Consider the following 8,186-nt stretch of genomic DNA (forward strand, 5'->3'; position numbering starts at 1 on the left):
TCCGCCTCCCGCTGGACGGTCGCCGGGGCAAGGCAGCACTAGCCGAAGGCAGAGAGCGCCGAGGAAGAAGCTCCGCCCCGTAGGAGCAGAGCGATGATGTCGGAATCGACTCTGGAGATTGGAAGGTTTCAGGAAACGGTTTCAGATCACAGGTGGGGGTGCAACTGAGGAGGTAAGTGCTTGGGGCTTTCCTGGTGGGGGTGGGGGCTCACTTGGAGAGGAAGGGAGAAGGAATTATCAGTGGTTTAGGGGCAAAAGAAGGAATCAGGATATGAAGTGAAAAACGCGGGTGTTAGAAGTGGGAGCCTGAGAGGCTGGGGGTGCAGGGATTTAGGGCGTGGAAATGTAAGTGCTCCTCCAGACGCTGGTCTGATCCGGTCTTGCCTCTGCTCAAAGAAAACGAACAGAGGAGCAAACAAAAACAACTTTAGCTACTTATAGATTGTATAGATTAAATTAAGTCCAAGCTGTGCACATGCTATTCTGAGCCCTTTATCGGTAGGGCAGGGACTAGGGTGAGGAGAATGTGAAAGAAAAGGGACCACATATTTAACTTGACGAGCTCAAGGGCGGCCTGCGTGGTGGTCTTACAAACTCGAGACTTAAGGTAACCACAAAGAATGGTCTGAAATTTAAAACTTTCTAACCAAAAGCAGGTCACAACGAGTAGTCCTACCCTAGACTGGTATTTTTTCCCCCAACAAACGTCCTTCTTTACCTTAACGTAAAGAACGTTAAGTGTCTGTTGTCTTTTTGCATCTACCATAACAATATCTTTGGAATGTCAAATTTCCTTTTTCCAGACCCCTGAAACCGCAGAGGAACCGCACCAGGGGAAGACCACAAATCCCCACGTTATTATTGTTATCCTGTTAATTGTTGAATTAACTATCCTGTACCCCACCTATGTTAAATTATCTATCATTTTACTTTTTCCCCAATTCCGAAGGTTCCCCTGCTTTGTTTTCTCCTGCCTCCCTAATCTGTCACCAATGGATTTCATGTAACCTACTTATGCCTTCTCTTTTGATTGTAATGTATAAAATAAGGTGCAAAAGTGCCGTTCTCCGGAGCATATTCTCATCTCCTTGAGGTTATGTTTCTCCGCAATTGTCATCAGTTTGGCTCAAATAAACTCATAAAAATTCTTACAGGTTTGTATGTTTCTTATGTTGACATGAGTTAGGTACTGGCCTCAATGCAAAATTTATGGAAGCACCATAAATGTAATCAAGATCAATAGTATTTTTACATACATATATAATTTTAAATTCAAACTGCTGCCAAATAATTTCTGCCTTCCCTCATTATAATCCCAGCCCTCGTTCCAGTAAAATTTTGACAAAAACAGGTGTCTTACAGTGGGCCGCAGTTCGCCAATGTCAACCACTTTGTCAAAGGAAAAGAGAACTCAGTCGCCTACAGAGGCCAAACAAATACCTTAAATCAATGAAGCTGGCAAGGGGTATGGGGAACTTTTGCCTACTCTTGAGCCTTCTCCCAGCTCTGAGTGTTACCAGATCTTACCAATTTGTCAGAAATTGGGATTTGATGATCAATGCCTCAATTTCTAAATATTTGGAATACAGTTTTAAAGTTTTAATTTGCAAGCACACTAATCCCATGATTAAGCCAGATTCAGCCAAGTTGTAATGGCCCATTTACTCTGTTTCCTAAATATGTCCCTGTGTGTGTGTGTGTTTTCCCTTCATACAGGCTCATAGAGTATTTCTTCTTCCTTTCCCCTCTGGATCGTCTCTCAGTTTCTCTATTCTTACACCTGTCACGGTGCATTTAGTACTTGAGTTTACATGCCTCATCCAATAAGTTGTGAATTTCTGAGTGGCTTTATATTCCCTCTACAGGGACTATTCAGTCAGAACCTTGAACATAATATATATTCATATTTTAAAAGTCTCAGAAACCCAACAGAACCGAAAATATGGTTCTTCAACTGAATGACCATCTGTAGAGAAGGAGCAAGGTGCTAAGTGGCAGGGTGCCTATAATATTTTCTCCATTGACCCTTCTGACCCCAAGATTATCAGGGGCTTTTTGGATACTGAATCTATGGGACACTTGAGTCATAGCCTTAACTTGACCATTCTGTAACCATGTGATCGTGTTGAACATGAACTTAATTTAATAATTTTTGTACCTTGGTTTCACAACATCCTGTTCTTTTGCTATTCCTTCAGCACCTCTGGAGGTTCGTCTTACATCTCTATATTGGACCCCTCTTCATTTGCATGTGTGTGCTTTAACCCCTTAACACTATATTTTGGAAAATTTTAAACTTACAGAAAAGTGTAAACAGGTATACACTTCACCTTGATTCACCAATTATTAACATATTGTTAATGTGTACTATGTGCATATACATGCACATTCCTGTCTTTTTCCAGAACAGTTTAAAAATACTAGCAAGATTCATGGCGTTTAACGCAGAAATACTTCAACATGTATCTCCCTAAAACAAGGACATTCCCCTACATAATTATGTCACAGGTTCAGTTCCCCATGAAGCCAGTTAATGAGATGAAATTCAACCTGCAGAGTTTATTAAAGGGTGCTCCTGGGACCACCACCTGTGCAAAGGAAGGAGCGTGCAGTGCACTTTGGGAGAGGGCCTCAGCCAGTCTCACAGGACACCCTGAAGCTTGATGGCCCTTCAGATTTGTCCTGAGATGGAACTAGGTGGCTGGGCCTTTATATTCCCATGTAAGGCGTGTGATCTTAGGCAAAGGTGCTCTCTGAAGCAGAGGCAATTCCAGGGAAGGCAGAAGTCCTTTAGTCCTGAGGAGATCTGAGCAGGAATGCTACATTACAGTATTCACTCCTGTATCAGTCCCCTTGGGCTGCCGGGGCAAAATACCACAGACTGGGAAACTTAGCAACAGAAATTTATGTCTCACAATTCTGGAGGCTGGAAGTCTGAGATCAGTGTGCCAAGCACGGTTGGGTGAGGGCCCTTTTCCAGTGTGCAGACTTCTGTTCTCGTGTCACCACAAGGTGGTAGGGGCCTGGGAGCTCTGGGAGATCTTGTTTATGACAGCATTAATCCTGTTCAAGAGGGTTCCACCCTCAGGATCCAACCACCTCCTAATGGCCCTACCTTCTAATACCATCATGTTGGGCATAAAGATTTCAACATGAGAATTTTGACAGGACACAAACATTTAAACCATGGCAACTGCAGTTCACTCCTTGTACCCTTAGATCCACCTCTCGGTATAAATTTGAGGAACAGCTCTTCCAGGGTTCTGGAGGAAGGGGCCTCTTCTCCGAGAGAAAAATTAGAGGGGAGGGATATGAGACAAATTACAGCTCTTAACAGAGCTGTAGGGCCACAGTAGGGCCTCTGTTAATCCTGTCTTCTTCCTCCACTCTTCTAGATTTGTGTCACCTTCAGCTAACACCACTACTGGTCTCCATGGCTTACCTAGTGGCACCACCCAGACCCTCGTGTGCAGGAGATCTCAGTCCCTGGATTTTATGTCCCTTTCAGACTGTGGCTGCTAAACCTGTCTATAGACCATCAACATTAGGCAAGAGAGTACCAGGAGACACCCAGCCAGACTACTTGGATATGAAATGTTTCTCCTTGCCCGCATTATGTAACAGCAATGATCAGGGTCAGTTACTTCTGCCAGCACAGTGCCTCCTCTTCACATGCTGTCTCCTGGCCAAAGTGCCCAGGTAGCAACTGTAGCTAATGTTTCAGTGGATCCTATGTCTCCTGGTGAAAAACATTCCCAGTGTTGGAAATCAAAACTGTCAGCCCGGGGAAGCCAGAATTGCAGAGACAAGAACAATTTCCCAGGTGGGTCACTGGGAGTGATGTAAGCAGGGCAACTCTGGCTTCCACTGTGTGTGGTCTCCTGGGGGACTGTGCCCCATCCTCATAAGGCATTGCCTATGAGCTGGACACAAAGGGTGTTTCTCTGCTCTGCCAGGCTGATAGTTTGAGTGGTATGATATCTAATATAAACTAGATTTCATGGTCACGTGCCCACTCCCAACCTCCTTTGTTGTCAAGTGCCTCCCTTGCTTTGATACAGTGGGATATAGGACACCAGTACATTAAACACCACGACCAAGAACAGCAAATCTATATCCAAATATGGGCCTTTTCCTGACAAGACAAATGGATGAAAGGGGCCATTGCAGTCCAACTGCCAGGTGGTTGGTTGGTCTCCTTAGAGTGTATTCATTGTAGTTGGTTCGGGCTGCCATAGCAAAATGGCACAGACGGGGGGACTTAAGAGACATTTATTTTCTCACAGTTCTGGAGGCTGGGTGCCAGCAAGATAGAGTTCCTCCGTCTTCCCCTCTCCTTTGCTTGAAGTCATTTTGATGTCTGAAACGTTGTGACATTTTTCTCTTGAAAGCTTGTAGGTCTGTACCTGGATTACTCTGCAATGTCAGGTGATGATCTTGAATAAGCATCCTTGGACAAGTCTTTGCACTTGTATGAGTTCTTCTGTAGACTAGACTATTAGAAGTGGAATCTACTAAAACTCTGTACGTTTTGAAATTTAGTAGACACTGCTAAATTTCTCTAAGATCACAAACTTGCACTAACAGTGTATGAAATTGATTTCCTCTACTAAAACTTTGTCTAATGTTTCCCAGTCTCATGGATGAAGACAATTGACTAATTCATTGCCACATTAAAATTTGAGTTTTAACCTTTTTTCATTGAAAAAAGGCTTTATATTCTATCATTCTATCATTTGTTTTGCAATTTAAAATAAGGAAGTTTGTGTTAGTGCTGTTGGAAAAGAATGCACTCTCCATTTTCCTGGTCTTACATACCATCTGATCATATCAAGGAAAGCAGTACTGAATGTGGGGAAATGGCAGTATTAGAATTTTTATATTTCCTTCCACTGTTTACAGACCCAGCACAGGCTCTTGAAAAATCAAGTTAAAGCAATTTCAATTGCTTTGCCAACCACACATAGGGAAGGTAGTTTTATATACATAGAGCAGTGGTTAAGATCCTAGACTCTGGAGCAAACTGTCTGGATTGGAATCCCAAGTCAGCCTCACCAACTGTGACCTTGAGTGAGTTACATCTTTGTTTAATCCATCTGTAAAATGGAGATGGAAATGGTACTTATACTACAGGGTTGTTATGAGGACTGAATTAATATGTGCAAAATATTTAGAATCTGACATGGGATGGGTGCTGTGTCTGTGATTAAATGTCTTATCTGTGTAAAAGTGATGATAAGTAATACAACACTTATTGATCTCTTCTTTGCATTGGAATTCAAACTCTGAAGATACGGAAATTAAAACACTTCTCTATAGGAGCTTATAGTGTTGAGCAAAGACAAGCAAATAATGACAAAATGTGATAAGGAACACTCAGCCCAATTTGATAGAGCTGGAGAAGGTGATACCTAGACTGAATCCTCAAGAACCAATGACCAAAAAATACAATTAAAAAAAAAAAAAGAATCACCATCTAACCACTATGCTGGAAACCTGAAACAACTATAAAATACTCAAGTGTCACCTGTAATTGGGGTGGGGGCAGGGGAGACATGGCAATAAATAAGTAATACCTCCCCCTGCAAAAAAGAAGCAATGACCCACAGTAGCAATTAGAAAAGAAAAACTACTGGGGCAAGATGAAACTGGAAGGGTTATCTGGGACAGGATTATGAGCATACCATGCTCTGCAGTTTAGACAGGTAGAAAGGAGTCTTAAAGTGTAACTTTAATTTTTTTCCCAAGTTATACACCTCTTTTTTTGCCAAGTGTAATAACAGTGCCATTATAATAAAAAATGCTTGCATTAGTATTTTTTTCAGATTTTTTTTTTAGAGAAGGGAAGGGAGAAAAAGGGGGAGAAACATCAATGTGCGGTTGCCTCTTGCACACTGCCCTTACTGGGCACCTGGCCCACAACCTAGGATGTGCTCTGACTAGGAATTTAACCCTTTATTTCCATCAGTGCCCCCACTCTAGTCCTCTTCTGAACTTGTTACTCTGCAGTCAGCCCAACAGATTGTTTATCTTATGTTGTGCTATTATTCCTGCTTTTCTTTCTACTACAGTCTAGAACATCCAATTCATTCTCACATGAGTGTTCTCCTAGCCTGGAAACTGGCAGGCCTGTGTGTTTAAAAAGCAAAATTTTAAAACCCACAGCACCCCATTCTTACTTGTCATTCAAAGTTATCTGATACTTCATTCACACCCTTGACCCAGTGGCTCACTATAGCCAGCTGTTCATCATTGCCCCATTTGCTGACCCTCCCAGAAGTGGCTCATAAATTTCAGGGAAACTAGAAAATAACCGAGCTAGTCTGGCAGCCCTCTTACAGTGGCAGTACTGTTCTTTATAGCATCGTGTGCGCTAACCACTTTTTAAATATTTTCCATTCTTAGTCATTGGCAAAATACTTTCCATACGTGTATTTTACTTAATGGTTTTTAAAAGTAATATACCTCAAACTGTTAACTGAGAATGGGTTTTATTTATTTTTTAAAATATATTTTATTGATTATACCATTACAGTTGTTCTATTCCCCCCTTCATTACCCTCCACCCGCACACTCCTTCCCCCACCATTCTCCCCCCCTTAGTTTATAACCACGTCTCAAGTTCTTTAGATTCTATATTTCCCCCACTATTCTTTCCCTCCCCCCTATCTATTTTCTACCTACTGTCTATGCTATTTTCTGTACCTTCTCCCCCCTTCTCCTCCTCCCTCTCCCCTGTTGCTAACCCTCCATGTGTTCTTCATTTCTATGGTTCCACTCCTGATCTAGCTGTTCTCTTGGTTTGCTTTTGTTTTAGGCGTGGTTGTTAATAACTGTGTGTTTGCTGTCCTTTCACTGTTCATATTTTTCATCTTCTTTTTCTTATATAAGTCCCTTTAGCATTTCATATAATAAGGGCTTGGTGATGATGAACTCCTTGAACTTGACCTTATCTGAGAAGCACTTTATCTGTCCTTCCATTCTAAATGAAAGTTTTTCTGGATAAAGCAATCTTGGCTGTAGGTCTTTGGATTTCATGACTTAGAATACTTCTTTCCAGCCCCTTCTTGCCTGTAAGGTCTCTTTTGAGAAATCAACTGACAGTCTGATGGGTACTCCTTTGTAGGTGACTGTCCCCTTATCTCTTGCTGCTTCTAGGATTCTCTCCATTTTAATCTTGGCTAATGTAATTATGATGTGCCTTGGTGTGTTCCTCCTTGGGTTCACCTTCCTTGGGACTCTCTGAGCTTCCTGGATTTCCTGGAAGTCTATTTCCTTTGCCAGACTGGGGAAGTTCTCCTTTATTATTTGTTCAAATAAGTTTTCCACTCATGGCTGTTTCTTTCCCCCTTCTGGTACCCCTATAATCCGGATGTTGGAACGTTCAAAGATGTCCTGGAGGTTCCTAAGCCTCTCTTCATTTTTTTAAAGATTTTATTTATTTATTTATCTTTAGAGGGGAAGGAGAGAGGGAGAGAAACATCAATGTATGGTTGCCTTTTGTGTGGCCCCTGCTGGTAGTAAGCCTGAAAAGAACCGGCCTGCAACCCGGGCATGTGCCCTGACTGGGAATCGAACTGCGATCGTCTGGTTCTCAGGCCCGCGCTCAATCCACTGAGCTACACCAGCCAGGGCTCTCCTCATTTTTTTGAATTCTCATTTCTTCATTCCTTTCTGGTTGGATGTTTCGTTCTTCCTTCTGGTCCACTCCATTGATTTGAGTCCCAGTTTCCTTTCCATTGCTATTGGTTTCCTGGATGTCTCCCTTCATTTCAATTAGTTTAGCCTTCATATGTTCCTCTAATTTGTGACTATAATCAACCAGTTCTGTGAGCATCCTGATAAAGTGTCTTGAACTGTGCTTCTGAGAGGCTGGCAGTCTCTCAGTCCCTTAGTTATTGGCTCTGGGACTTTGAGTTCTTCTTGCACCATCTTTTGGGCTGTTCGTGCCTGTTACGTATGAGGAGCGGAGCCCTAAGTGTTTACCAGAGCAGGGCAACTCAGTTGATGGGTTGTGATGCTGTATGTGGGGGCGGGGTCAAAGAGGAACAATGGTGTCCCGTCTGCAGCCTCCCGCTGCAGCCCCCACAGGTGGTCCATGCCGCAGCTGCCACCGTCACCTGGGCCCGCGCGTTTCGTCCCACTGCACTTGAGTGTGCCACCACCGTTAGCCCTCCACCACTGGG

This window comes from Sturnira hondurensis, unplaced genomic scaffold (assembly GCF_014824575.4).
Source record: "Sturnira hondurensis isolate 20B ecotype Veracruz unplaced genomic scaffold, ASM1482457v3 Scaffold0016284, whole genome shotgun sequence".
Lineage (NCBI taxonomy): Eukaryota > Metazoa > Chordata > Mammalia > Chiroptera > Phyllostomidae > Sturnira > Sturnira hondurensis.